This window comes from Triturus cristatus, chromosome 3_2, assembly GCF_964204655.1.
Source record: "Triturus cristatus chromosome 3_2, aTriCri1.1, whole genome shotgun sequence".
In the NCBI taxonomy this organism is placed as follows: Eukaryota; Metazoa; Chordata; class Amphibia; order Caudata; family Salamandridae; genus Triturus; species Triturus cristatus.
In genome coordinates, this window is record NC_140584.1 from 997,385,863 (window position 1) to 997,401,212 (window position 15,350).

A 15,350-nucleotide genomic window follows, 5' to 3' on the forward strand; every position below is an offset into this window, starting at 1 on the left:
GCTGGGAAAGGAAGGAATCTAGGATGATGTGCATGAACAAAAAAGAAGGGAGATATTCCCGTAGAGGAATGTGAGGAATTATTGTACGCAAATTCAGCTAAGGACAGAGCCTGTACCCAATTTGACGTGATAGAGGATAGTAAGAATCTAAGGAATTGTTCAAGAGTCTGATTAGTCCTTTCGGTTTGTCCATCAGTCTGGGGATGATAGGCTGTAGACAATCTGTGATCTATTCCTAAAGTTGCACATAATCCTTGCAATGTTCAACACTCCGTCCATCATTTCCTTTGGTTTTTGCTTTGTACGCCATAAGTTGGCAGGGTATGCTCAGACGTGAGTCCCTTGCTCACTTTGCCACTGGATTCAAGCAAGCCTGGCTGAAGACGGCTGAAATGCCAGAAACCGGTCCTAGGAAGCTTGTTTCCGGTCCAGGGAAGACATGGCTTGGCAGTTCGGGCTGGACTGTTCCCATGAGGCACAGGGTCAGACTGATTTGCACATGGCCATGTCTGAACTGGGGTGGCAGAGTGGGCTAAAGAACGGTGATGGATTAAACCCAGATCAGTTGACTGGGGGTGAGTGCTTGCAATGTTCAACACTCCGTCCATCATTTCCTTTGGTTTTTGCTTTGTACGCCATAAGTTGGCAGGGTATGCTCAGACGTGAGTCCCTTGCTCACTTTGCCACTGGATTCAAGCAAGCCTGGCTGAAGACGGCTGAAATGCCAGAAACCGGTCCTAGGAAGCTTGTTTCCGGTCCAGGGAAGACATGGCTTGGCAGTTCGGGCTGGACTGTTCCCATGAGGCACAGGGTCAGACTGATTTGCACATGGCCATGTCTGAACTGGGGTGGCAGAGTGGGCTAAAGAACGGTGATGGATTAAACCCAGATCAGTTGACTGGGGGTGAGTGCTTGCAATGTTCAACACTCCGTCCATCATTTCCTTTGGTTTTTGCTTTGTACGCCATAAGTTGGCAGGGTATGCTCAGACGTGAGTCCCTTGCTCACTTTGCCACTGGATTCAAGCAAGCCTGGCTGAAGACGGCTGAAATGCCAGAAACCGGTCCTAGGAAGCTTGTTTCCGGTCCAGGGAAGACATGGCTTGGCAGTTCGGGCTGGACTGTTCCCATGAGGCACAGGGTCAGACTGATTTGCACATGGCCATGTCTGAACTGGGGTGGCAGAGTGGGCTAAAGAACGGTGATGGATTAAACCCAGATCAGTTGACTGGGGGTGAGTGCTTGCAATGTTCAACACTCCGTCCATCATTTCCTTTGGTTTTTGCTTTGTACGCCATAAGTTGGCAAGGTATGCTCAGACGTGAGTCCCTTGCTCACTTTGCCACTGGATTCAAGCAAGCCTGGCTGAAGACGGCTGAAATGCCAGAAACCGGTCCTAGGAAGCTTGTTTCCGGTCCAGGGAAGACATGGCTTGGCAGTTCGGGCTGGACTGTTCCCATGAGGCACAGGGTCAGACTGATTTGCACATGGCCATGTCTGAACTGGGGTGGCAGAGTGGGCTAAAGAACGGTGATGGATTAAACCCAGATCAGTTGACTGGGGGTGAGTGCTTGCAATGTTCAACACTCCGTCCATCATTTCCTTTGGTTTTTGCTTTGTACGCCATAAGTTGGCAGGGTATGCTCAGACGTGAGTCCCTTGCTCACTTTGCCACTGGATTCAAGCAAGCCTGGCTGAAGACGGCTGAAATGCCAGAAACCGGTCCTAGGAAGCTTGTTTCCGGTCCAGGGAAGACATGGCTTGGCAGTTCGGGCTGGACTGTTCCCATGAGGCACAGGGTCAGACTGATTTGCACATGGCCATGTCTGAACTGGGGTGGCAGAGTGGGCTAAAGAACGGTGATGGATTAAACCCAGATCAGTTGACTGGGGGTGAGTGCTTGCAATGTTCAACACTCCGTCCATCATTTCCTTTGGTTTTTGCTTTGTACGCCATAAGTTGGCAGGGTATGCTCAGACGTGAGTCCCTTGCTCACTTTGCCACTGGATTCAAGCAAGCCTGGCTGAAGACGGCTGAAATGCCAGAAACCGGTCCTAGGAAGCTTGTTTCCGGTCCAGGGAAGACATGGCTTGGCAGTTCGGGCTGGACTGTTCCCATGAGGCACAGGGTCAGACTGATTTGCACATGGCCATGTCTGAACTGGGGTGGCAGAGTGGGCTAAAGAACGGTGATGGATTAAACCCAGATCAGTTGACTGGGGGTGAGTGCTTGCAATGTTCAACACTCCGTCCATCATTTCCTTTGGTTTTTGCTTTGCACATAATCCTTGCCAGAAACGGGAAATGAATTGTACACCTCTATCAGTGATGATCACAGACGGAATTCCATGCAACTTAACTATGTGGTCGATAAACACTTGTGCTAATTCCTTGGATGATGGCAATTTCTTTAAAGGAATAAAGTGTGCCATTTTCGTGAACAAGTCTACCACCACAAAAATAGTGTTATAACCCTGCATGGGAGGCAAATCAGTAATGAAATCCATACTAAGAGTATGCCAGGGGACTCTAGGAATGTGTGTAGGATGTAACAATCCAGCAGGAGCAGTGCGCAACGGTTTTTGTCTGGCACAAACAGGACAAGAGGAAACGTAAGCCAGCACGTCTTGATTTAAACCTTTCCACCAAAACCATCTCTGACAAAGTTGTATGGTCTTTTCACCCCCCGGATGCCCTGTTAAGGAGTTATCATGACACCATTTGATGATTTGTTGTTGCAGATCTGGTACAGGTACATAGATCTTCCTATCATGAAGATACAATCCATCTCTTATCGTGTGTTGTGGCTCTTTCATCCATTCTATCGGTGATATGTCTTCATAAGCTGTCATAAATTTATTTAAGAAGCAGGTGGTTGATGAAACCCTATCACTGACTCCCACAATCTTATGGCAAGGAATGAGAGGGGGAGGTTCACAGTTTACAACTCTTTTGTCAGCTCCCAAGCGAGATAGTGCATCCGCTTTACCTTGTTGCGGTCCGGGACGATAGGTAATCACAAAATCATATTCACTAAAGAATAAAACCCATCTCATTTGTCTTGGTGTTAACGCCTTAGCGGATTTAAAGAATTGTAAGTTACGATGGTCTGTGTAGATCGTAACTGTATGTGGAGACCCCAATAAATAATGTCTCCGCTCTTGAAAAGCAAGCTTTATGGCCAGGAGTTCCCTTTCTCCTATGGTATAATTCTGTTCCGCAGGGAGAAGGGTTTTAGAAAAATATGCCACAGGATGTAATCGACCCGTTGTGGGATTTCTTTGAGATAAGACACTATCTCCTCTCACCACCCACACACCCAGGCTAATTTCTAAATGCTGGCCTTATGTATGACACACAAACACAATGTCCCTTACCAACTGAACATCTCCTTAAGGCATATGACGATCTGAATGACACAGCAGTGTAGAAGGGACTTGTTGACGGCAATATTCGGGAGAGAAGGCAGCAGCATGTAAGGCCTCTAAGAGTGTAACCAAGGGAACAACCAGCGTATGCCTGAAACCAGAGGCTCCACTGACACAAGGTCCAAACCAAAGTATTACCTCGGGGCTTAACCTGCTACCACCTACAGCAGTGTATGAAAGACAGGATACCGCTAACACGGTCAGAGGGAAACAACACTGCTAAATACACACCAAAGGGGAAATAAGGGAGTGATTTCTCATGAACACTCTTGTGAGTCTGGAGTGCACGGGGTATTCGCTATCATGTTTCTCTCCTAGAGGATAAAGGACACGCGACCGCGTTGTAAATAGGAGGATTAGGTCGATGTGTCTAATCTCACCAATCACAGTGAATGCAAACAGCAGCGCTCTACTATGTCTGGTCTGGGAGCGGGGATTTAGAACGCCGAGGCACGGCAAAGAGATAGGGAACGCGGCTTAACAGGAAGGTGGGGCAGCAGTCACAAGTGGTACTCAGGAACAAACCGCTACTTACTGCAACCGCCGTAATCCCCCGCCACCTCAACAACAGACGGGGAAAACCTCACCCGTTTACTGCGAGCATACAACCACGGGACCAAGCGAGGGAGGAGGCAGCACCAGGACAAACAACGCGTGTCGACCTCCGTCGTCTTCACGAAACCGGGAACACTAAACTTCACAGGAAACAAAGGGGCGTGGACTAGGGTTGGAAATCCGAAAGCCAAGCACCGGCTTCGTGTCTCATCAGGGTTTATATGGAGGGAACGAAAGAAACTCCACCTCCTCAAGGGGCCGTCTTAAAATTGTGTATCATCACAAGGCCAGCAACCAAATCTCTATTTCGCAGTCGACCCCCAAGTAATAACTGCGCAAGAGACCCTACCTCTAACAGATGGTCTTTTCGATCTCATGCTTGCTCTTGCATTCCAACAGATATCTTCTAATTGGAAATCCCTTACAAATATTTCCATACAAGGTTGGTGGAACACTTTATGTCATTTTCACAGGCTCCTCCTGCAAACCAATACGTAATGTTGATCTTTTCTGGTTACCCCTTACTGCATATCTTGATCGATTGGCTCTGAAGAAATCTACACATATCAATTCAGAAAATTTTAAACCTCCTTGAAGAACTACAACTCTCTTCCTTTTGTTATCTTTTCTTGTTATCTTTTACTGTTTACATTTTTTTATATATGCTGAATATTTTTAGTGCTCATTTATACTATTTGATTATAAGCTGTAATCATTTTTAATGTTTTATATTTTGCAAGGTTATTGTTTCCCTCCTTCTTCCTTTCTTTCTATCTTTCCCCTTCTTTTTCCTTTCCTTATTCCTTAAAAAAAATTCCCATAAAAAGCTTTTGTTTCTTTGAAATGGATATTAGCATTGTCAATGTTCTATACTATTTTTTTAACATATTTCCTGCTCTTTGCTGATGTCTTTACATGTTAACAAAACCTTCAATAAAGCTTTTCAAACACAAAAAAGATTCTTTATCCAAGAATGTGAAGCAATTAAAATACAAGACGGAAAACGATACTGACTCGGGAGGAAAGCACCCGTTCTGATTAACTGACAATTTCCTTGAAGATTCGATCCGCACACCATGTGTGAACATCGTTTCACTTGTGCAGGGTAGGGAAGTTTCTTTAAGACCCACTGAGAGTGGTCGGACTTGTGTGACCAGCTTCCATCAGATTATAACAACACTTGACTATCACGAAGCCCTGATGAGTGTTATTCTTTTCATACATTTGAATTAGTGTGAAATAAACATAAAATACTAAAGAATGAAAAGGTTAAATAAATAACCAGATCAAACTGTGATTAATTGGTGTTTGACCGTTGCTATAAAGAGACAGCACAGAAGTTAAGCAGGTGTCAGGTTCCCCTCCCGTTTTTTCATGACTTTTAGAAAGTGGACATTTTCTTGCTGCACCATTCTGCGTGCCTCTGCCTGTTTGTGTATTCACGGTCTTCGTTTTGGAGTGGCAGGAGTTGGGGATGTGCATTCACTCTAGACAGTCACAAGGGGGATTGAGGTTTGTCCTGCCTTTCCTGGGCAACTCATAACCGCCAGGCTAAATAGACCTTTAGAGTTGTGGGAAGAGTTTTCACTAGCACCTGAATAGGCTGTGTATGAGCTGCACAATGATGTCTCCACCTCCTGTAGTGAAGCTGGATCAGGGAGGTCAGAACTGGTTTTTACTGAGCTCAGAGATGCGTGAAAATGGGGTATAAATATTAGACCTAAAACTCCAGAACTTCAGATCACTTCTGGAATCAAGAGGAACCTCTGCCAAGGAAGACGAGCTGGGAGCTATAAGGAGGAGTACTGCCCCTTTGCTGTGTGCTGCTTTGCTGGGTTGGCTTGCAGTTGCTGCTTCTGCCAAGGAAAAGACAAAGACTGGAACTTTGCTGTGAACCTGCTTGTGAAGAATTTCTAAGAGCTTGTGTCTGCTTGCCTCCTGTTTTGAAGTCTCAGGGACACAAAGTCTTCACCACCAGTGTCCCTGAACTCCACTGTTGGGATGTTGTTCCTGTTGCTAGGAGCAGAAAAAGCTTGAAGAAACCAAGAAAATCAACTCATTGTCTTCCAGTCCCTATTTTTCCTATGCAGCATCGCCGAGCAGGAGAAACTTCCACGCTCTGCCGTCGTGCGGGTGAAGAATTAATGCAGTGTCTGCCAGCGACTGATAAATATGCTGCATGCCAAGTGCTATGCACCAATCTCCGAAGTCCGAGATCACTGCACCGACTCCAACACAGGCCCTACTGTGTGGCTGAAAGAATCGACGCATTGTGGGACCACGGCTGAAGAAATCAATGCAGCACCTGTTTGCCATCACCGCATCAACTTCTGCAGCAAGTTTTCCGACGCATAACCCGCATCACCAGAACAGTCTTGGAAACGAAGCATTACTTCCCCCTACAGTCCGGATTTGATGCATCACATCTCCTGCATGCAGCAGAACTGTTTTATCGCCTCCCCAAGGACTCAGGAACTGATGCATCACTGTGTTTCCCGACGCTTCCCTTCTCTGTGGCTGTTTTGCCTTGTGGATTTTGACACATTTGAATACTTTGAGTAAAAGTCATGCAGCCATAATTTTCAATAGACAGAATTGCTTGAAACATTTTAGTAGTCATATTTTGCATTGTGTATGTGGAATTGATGTTGTTTTGGTCTTATTTGGTTTAGATAAAGATACTTTATTTTTCTAAACCGGTGTGGTGTCCTTTTATAGTGTTTTCACTGCATTACTGTGTGTTGGGGAGCAAATACTTTACCCATTGCCTTTGGGATAAGCCTTTCTGCTCGTGCCAAGCTACCAAGGCGGTGAGCAGGGATTATCTAAAGTGTGTAACTCCCTTATCATGGCTAAAAGCAAGGGTCCCTACTTGGACAAAGTGCATACCTCTGCCAACTAGGGACTCCCGTTTCTAACAGATAGGAGGCCTTGATGTCATCCATAACTCCTCTAGGACCTGCACCCTAGCCAAGCAAGTAATTCTCAACTCTATGGAGCCATAGACATGCCATTTTTTACTCTCTGCATCTCACACCGCCACCTTCCTTCTTATCTATAGGCCTTCCAGGCAGAAAAAGGACTACATTGATGAATTCTCAGATATCCTCACCACCTCGTCCATCCCACATGATCACACCACCCTCTTGGTTCACTTCAACCACTCAGATAATACAAGCTGAAAAATAACAGTCTCTTCAACCTCATTGATCAATGTGGCACTGCATTTCACACAACCAACACACCCGAAAGGCCACATCCGCAAACTTGTCTTCTCAACATCTGCAAAAATACAATTAAACCACACATATGCCATCCCAATATCCCTGCTCAGCATTCTACCAGCAAACCAAGGTCAGCACACAAGAGAAGACCAAACCTTCAGCTCCTTCAAAGACTTCACCATAGACAACCTATTGCTTGAACTCATCTCTCACTCTATCATCTCCATGTCCAATCCCATCAAGCTTCTAAACAAGGTTAGCAAATTTGTGGAAAGCTATGTGAACATCCCCACCCTAATTACATCACTCAAGTGCAAGTCAACTGCAAATTACAGCCTTCGGCACCCTGAAGACTAATTTTAAAGACCCTGTTGAACATAAACGATCCATCAACAGACTGGAAAGAAACTGGAAGAAAATGAGACATCATGTGGACCTCTTGATACTGAAGCCCCTACTCACAACACACACAGAGCTAATAATATCAGCCAAAATAAAGTACTACACCAACACCATCAGTGTAGCCACAAACAGAAGCATAATGCTGTTCAAGACAATTAGGCACTGCATCAACCCCCTGCCTGACCCACCTATTCCTCACTCCACTGAAAAGTACAATGCCCCAAAATTCTTCTTCAGTGAAAAATACAGATCATGAAACTGCCCATCAACAACAACAAGCCTGCTTCATCTCTTACATCCCATAGACTCCTGCAATGGAGATGATATCTTACCATCGTATTTCATCAGAGCTCTCTGGGGATGCTCTGTTACTACTGTTTACGGCTGCCAATGCCTCTCCCACTCAATGCATCTTCCCTGAAGCTCTCCTGATAGGCCAGATCCTCCCACTTCGAAAACAACCTACACTAGAACATGATGGCCTAGCTAACTACTGGCTTATCATTCACCTACCATTCATCTGCAAGTCTATGTTCAACTTCAAGATCACATCAATTATAACCATCTCCTGCCCAATTACCATTTTTGCTTCAAAAGTTGTTGCAGCACAGAAACCATTACCTTACAAATCACAGACAACAGCCTCTTGATCACAGATAAAGTGACTCCTGCTTCTCTGCTGCCTTCGACCCCTCCACGCTCATATGCACACTGCAGTCTTAGTAAAATACTTCACTGGTTCTCTTCCTACCTGTTGAACCAACACCAATTTGTTCACATGGGCACCTCCAGGTCCCAAAAGATCCCTATCACCTGTGGAGTCCCTCAGGGTTCCATACTGTCTCCTGTGATCTTCAGCCTTTATATGGAGCTGCTTTGTGCTCTATCCACAGATAACACCATCATGAATCACCAATATGGCAATGATACAAAACTCAAATTGAAAATCTCCTCTGCTTCTAACATCCAATGCTTCAAACACTGATTCCATATCACCTAGAGCTGGCTGTCCAGCGCCTACCTGAAGCTCACCCCAACGAAGATAAAATTCCTATTATTTGCAAAGAACAGTAAACAAAATGCAGTACAAACCTGGCTCAATGGCGTAACCTTGACTGCTTCAAATACCAAGATTAATTGAATGCCAGGTCACTTAGATACTTAGATACACCCTGGACACCATCCTCACTCAGAAGCCAAAAAAAAAAAGACAGTTTTCTACCAGCTCTCTCTTCTATACAAAGTCAAAATAAATTCCAGAAACTGACAACAGAATTGCTTTTCAATCCCTCATAGTATTGCTTCCAGATGGTGGTAATGACCTACTCTATGGCTCCAAGATGCCACTCTGGCACCCACTGTGGGCATTGTAAACGCCACAGCATGTCTCATCCAGGGTCTGAAGAAATATGATCACATCTCCACCATACTGAGAGAACTCCATTTGCTCCCATTGCCAGCCCACACCATCTTCAAAACCAGCTGCATCATTTTCAAAGGACCAGCATCCCCACTTATTTTACAGACAAGCTCACCATAACTGGTGGTTTTCAGCACATCCGCAGATAGTATAAGAAGTGTAAAAAAGAGAAAACATAGATAGCAGTTGTAAAGTAAATCCACAAGAAGAGGAATTACGTTATGGTTTATTCAAATACTGGAACACCAATGTCATATGGTTACATTAGGCTCGAGCTGGAACACCACCATTTTACATGCCTCCTTAAGTTCCTTCTTTCTTAAACACAATGACATTTGACACACATTAAATTGCCTGTGCAGGATAAAATTCTCTGAAACAGCATTGCTTACATTTCCACTTTGTGGGCACATTATCACAATACCTTGCACGTTCTGTACAAGGGCTAAGTTCATCACGCAAAATGTTGTAGTTATTACTGTCCATTCAGCAACAAAGCTTTCACTGTAGAATCAACAATAGCAGCCTGAGACTTTGGTATGGCAACATGGTGATGTTTATTATATAAATGGCATCACTTCCTTGTTTAGTCAGAGGAGCATTTTGCTGTCAGTGAGAGGTCACCCATGCCGGAATTCAAGCCCAGCTGGTTACTGTTTACCTCAGGGGATGTTTCCCAGCTCTCCACTAAGACGGGCACCCTCAGGCGATGCTGACCAGCTCTCCACCCAGACAGGCACCCCGATGACACTCACCCACAGGTAATGGGGAGTTAGATTACCCTACAGGGACTAGGCAGATTCCCCCACCCTAGACACACTAGGTTAGATGGTGCTAGGTAGTAGAACAATATATCATAGTATTTGTATGTAAGCTTATATTCTCTGTAATCAGCAAAATGGTTGTACTGTTTATCTTCTTGACCATTCGCCTAATGCTAATCACATTATTCTGTTTCCTTCTATTGATTACTGCAGTACACGTATTTTACTCAAGAATCACAATGCTCCAATAAATATTGAAGCACTTTACTATGTATTTCTTGTGTATCTTTTTGGGTATTCATAAGTAACCAAACCAAAAGGTTATTAGATCTGTTATCACGATTTCCTTGGGTAGTCAATGTTGTCAAGTTCTGAGGTTGCACATTCCATTAGTTACCTTTCCATGTTAGGGGTACAGATGGTGCACCATGAACTAGCACGACTTTGGCCAACATATCCTGATGGTGTGCTCAGAATGAGGCTGGACAATTTTGAAGTATATGTTGTCCAAGAAAAGCAAATTTTTTCACTGGAAAATTATTAGTCGTATGACATGAAAAGAAAGAACAAAAATAGGAACTACTTGCTTCTTCTCTTTGTCCAGGCAAATGACTTCAGGAGGTTCTAAAAACGAGACCAATGGTTCTGAAACTCTAAGAAGCTGCCCTGAAGAATGCATGAATACATCATCCAGAGTACTTATAATATATGCATACAATGTTACATTAAGTATATACTAGTATTTACATGATATATACATGACATAACACATCTTTCTCTCTCATAGGACAAAATAAAAACCATAAAGATAACCATAAAGTGGTAATTAAACATAAATAATACCATTTCCCTCCTCACATATATAATTTGGAAACCATTTTAATCTTATCCACACTCTATTACTGTTGATGAGACCAGTCTCAAGAGGGTCTATGTTATCACCTACGTCAACAGACTTTTCTACTCCAACCACAGCAGACAAATCCAAGTTGTCATCCACCGCATTAGCCTCACTAGGCTGGACATTAACAAGAAAACCTTCAGGGTTACCACCCTCTGGACTTCTTCCACTATTGGACTCACCCTCCAACAATCTCGTACCTCCATTTCCACCTCCTTAATCTGAACATATGTTCTCTCCATCATCATCACAATTCCAAACCATATTCCTAGTAATTTTTGAACTTTTTTTATATACATTATGATCACTTTTTATAATTGTGATCCTTTTGAGATTCCAAACCTTACCATCACTCAACTGAACAGCATTGCGCAAACCGTTTATAACTTTCAGAGGTTCAGAGAACTGAATTGCACTCTTGTCACTTTCCAAGGTTTTTTAACATTAGCCAATGTACCTTCCTCCACCACAACTTCCTTGAAACCTCTCTTAGAATCATACATACCTTTGTCCCTCAAATGTTTATCCATAATCTTCCTTCTTACTCCCTCAATAGAAATATTGGTACTTAAGACTGTAACCACTCAGGATAACTTTTAGTTCTTGCCCCCTATCTCTAATTACCTCAAAGGAGGCACATTAAATGCATCATGAAAAATGGCCCTGCACATCTATACTATTTTTAAAACGTGTATTTCAGAAACCTTCATTATTCTTTACTGCCAATTGCACCCTATTCTTATTCTGTTAAATAGTTCTATCATTCCATTACCAGTGGGATAATAGAATTTATCATACATGCCAATATTCTAGAACAGGAAAGTGGGATATTTCGAAAGCAAATCAGGGGAATGTATTTTCCCCATTGACTTCGATTGAAGCTTGGGCAATTGTAGGCAGGAGGGAGCTAAAATAAAGCTATTTTTTGCTCACAAAATCGGGAGTCTCCCATCTGAATCAGGTCTATTGGCATGTATGAGTGATGTACTATGGTGTTTAATGCTTACCTATCCAAAATAATTCTTAGCTTTATAGCTTTACTAGATGTGAATTGTACTCCATTATCACTGCTGATTTGAACTGGCAAACTTTCATCCATGAATACTTTAGCAATAAAAAATAGCACAGCATCGGTATCCACGTTATTCATGCTTTTGATCACTGTACATTTTGAAAGCACATCTATTAATGCAATAATGTATTTTTAGTGGAAACCTGTGGGCCATGATATATACATAAAATAACAGGAGGCCTTTTCCATCTATGCACACATGATCTGGGACAACATCTCTGTATCCATCAGGACCACCCCAATGCTGCTCCAGTGTAAGAACGAGTTGGAGACTCACCTCTTTAAAGAAATCTACATCATAATACGTTAACCTGCCCAGCTAACTCTCCTATTACTCGTTGACTTTATGCTTGCTGTTGCCAATGTACAGTGCACTGCCACCCTTTGGCTAGGTTTGCTCTATACAAATACCATATACAAACATACACACCTCATATCTAGTTATGCATACACAGCCCGGCCAAGTTTCCCAGAATTCAAAGTAAAAAATATGGACTGGAGCAGCACATCAAGAATGGACCTGGGAAACGTGGCAGCTATGAATACAGTTGCCTCCTCGCCAGTATTTTAAAGGCCTGGATGAAACTTTATTGTTAAGTTTGGTAAAAGCGAAGGGAACAAGCAGCAAAAGCCAGTTTTTTTCTCCCTTGTTAATATAAACATAAAGCTCCAAATAAAAGAAGAAACCACTTCAGGAGTATTCTAAATCTGTCTACACTAAGGGCCAGATGTATCAAGCTATTTTGCAATTGCAAACGGTGCGAATAGCAAAACTAGGCCATTTGCGAACGCAAAATGGCCTTATCCAATGTATGAAAGAATTCACATTTGCAAAATTGGTAATTGCAAAAAATGCGAATCCTAATTTGGCGAATCCCAATTTTGGGATTCCCAATTTGCGAATTCGCAATTTGGGAATCGAAGACCAATGTATGAAGCATTCGCCAATTTGCGAATGAACCAAAATTCGCAATTTTGCGCGTGCAAATTACCACTAGCTCAAGTCAGGTGGTAACCAGGTGCAAACTATTCAAACAGGCCCAGAGGGCCTCAGAATGTTACCCAATGGCAGCACTTTATGTCATAGGTAGGAGGATGCGGATTCAAGCAGCAGCACAGAAAAGGAGGAGGAGACAGGAACGCATTTTCAGAGTGCGCATAACCCTGTTTCAGCAGTCAGAGGAAGAAATCCATGACAAATATAGACTAGACTCAGCTACAATACCAGACCTGATAGCTGACCTACATCCAATACTGGAGAATCAGACCAGCAGGACCCGAGCCATTCCCACACATGTGCAGGTCCTATGTTCACTGCACCCACTAGCATCAGGGAGCTACCAGGGGGTGATAGCTGCAGCAGGAGGGGTGTCCTAAAGTGGTGTTTCAAGCTTTTTAAATGCTTTCTTGGATGCAATGGTCCAGAGGATACACCATTACATCAGATTTCCCACTACACAACAGGAATTGCAGCAGACCAAATTGTACTTGTACCAGATAGCCCAATTCCCACATGTAATTTGGTGCATTGACGGGACACATGTAGCCATCTGTCCCCCCTCAGCTAATAAGTATGTGTTTAGGAACAGGAAATCCTTTCATTCACTGAACATCCAGGTCATATGTAATGCCTCACACATAATAACTGACATAGGGGCAAAATTTCCTGGTAGTACGCACGATTCATTCCTATTCAGACACGGTGGCACATACACGCGTCTCACGGGAGGTAAATTTGGCGAAGTATACCTGCTATGTAAATGCATGTAACTCACTCTGATAGACTCTTTAGATCTGTTGAAATAGGACAGTGATTAATCTATTGCCATTCATCGTGTAGGTGATAGTGCATATGCTGTGCGCTCCTTCATACTCACACCATACCTTAATCCTACATCTCAGAGTGAAAGGAAATACCATGCTGCACATAAGTCGACGTGCAATGTCATCGAGCGGACATTCGGCCTACTTAAGAGTAGATTTCGCTGCCTACACAAAAGTAGAGGTGCACTGCAGTATAGGCCAGAGATTTGTTGCAAAATGGTGGCCACTTGGGCCATGCAGCACAACCTAGCAACACACAATGGCATACCATTGGACCTCACACATTCTGAGTCTGATGAAGAGGATAAACCACGTCCACCTCGCAGAGCAGCAGGTTGTGTAGGTGCAGCAGATGGCAGACAGAGACATGATGAAATAATACACAACTTTTTTAGGTCAGTAATGATAAGACAATGCACCTAATGACTTTTGTTCAACTGTGTTTTTATTCACCTTAACATCAGGTTAACTGTGTGCACACAGCCGTCAACATCTTCATTGTGTGTGAATTTTGTAGTTGTACATAGCAATTCTACTGACCATGCACTACATTCAGCACTGAGCATCATATGCAATGGGTTACCTCACCCATTGGCATGCCTCGGTCACACCACTGACTATTTTTTATGGCCTCGCACTGCACTGGAGTGGTCATTTTGTACACTGGCCTCCCTTGATGAGGGCTTGGATGCTGTACCTTGCCTTGCACTCCGCTGTCTGGGCTCAGTCACCAGTGGAGTGATGCTGCTGAGGCTGGAGGACTCCTCGCTTTCCCCTGCCTCCAGTATACTTGTCCCAGCTATAGTAGCTGTCTGTAGCTGTTCAACAGCAGTGGTGACCTACACCAGTCCCCTGGCAACATCATTACTGCAGTGGGCCATTTCCACCTGCATGGACACAGTGCGTCTGAAGAGGACAGCTGTGGCATTGCTCAGACAGTTAACTGCATTGGTGTAACCATCCAAACGGCTAAATAAGTGGTGGTTTTGTCTGCATTTGGAGGCATGCTCCCTCTGCATGGTGGTACAGAGATCTTTAATCATTGCTGTCATGTCCCTGAGACATTCCACATTTGCCCTATGGCCCTCTGCCACTGTGTTGTTCATCTCCCTGATGCTGTCCTTAATGTCAACCCTGTTGTGATTCATGTTGAATTGCAGCTGCTGCACCCTCACCATGGTGCCCTTCAGCTCAGCAAAGACAGAGGATTCCTCTCCTTCCTCAGCAGCACTGTGTGCTCTTGCTCTACATCTCCTGCAATTGGTGTTGCTACTCTGCAGGTGGGACTGATCACTTTGAGGCTGTGCCTGCTCATCTGGCCTTGACTGTGGCTCTTCTTGGTTGTCTTCCCCTTCTACCTCCAACTCCTGTAGTGGAGCCACAGGGAACCTGCGCAGTCTTGGTGCAGGTGTTGTTGGTGTTGCGGTGTCTGTCTCTTCTTCCCCTGTCTGTTCCTGGATCTCCTCTGGCTCATCTATTGGTGTGTCTTCACCCTGTGGCGCAGGTTCATCTGTGAATATAACAAGACTACTTCAGTATTGTGTGTCTTGCTTTGTGTCATTTCAAAATGAAATGTACTTGAGTAAGTATACCTAATTGGTGTGTTTTAATTTGTTATTTACTGGGGGTTCTCAACTGCGGCTATGCTGCTTAGAATCATTGTTTTCATATCTTATAGGTCTGACTGCATCTCCCATGATGCATTTCTGGGTGGTAACCAAAAAATGGACAGGAGTGGGAATTTAACATTTTCATTATCTTA

General features: G+C 43.9%; 1 long non-coding RNA gene across 2 annotated transcripts in view; it reads left to right on the plus strand.

The window, feature by feature from the left end:
- LOC146858975 (uncharacterized) overlaps positions 1-15,086 on the plus strand; it is a 294,899-nt gene extending 279,813 nt beyond the window's left edge. For both annotated transcript variants that reach the window (XR_014979718.1, XR_014979717.1), the window contains exon 3: positions 14,749-15,086. This is a non-coding gene — a long non-coding RNA (uncharacterized LOC146858975). The remainder of the gene's footprint in view (positions 1-14,748) is intronic.
- The last annotated feature ends 264 nt before the right edge of the window (positions 15,087-15,350 follow it).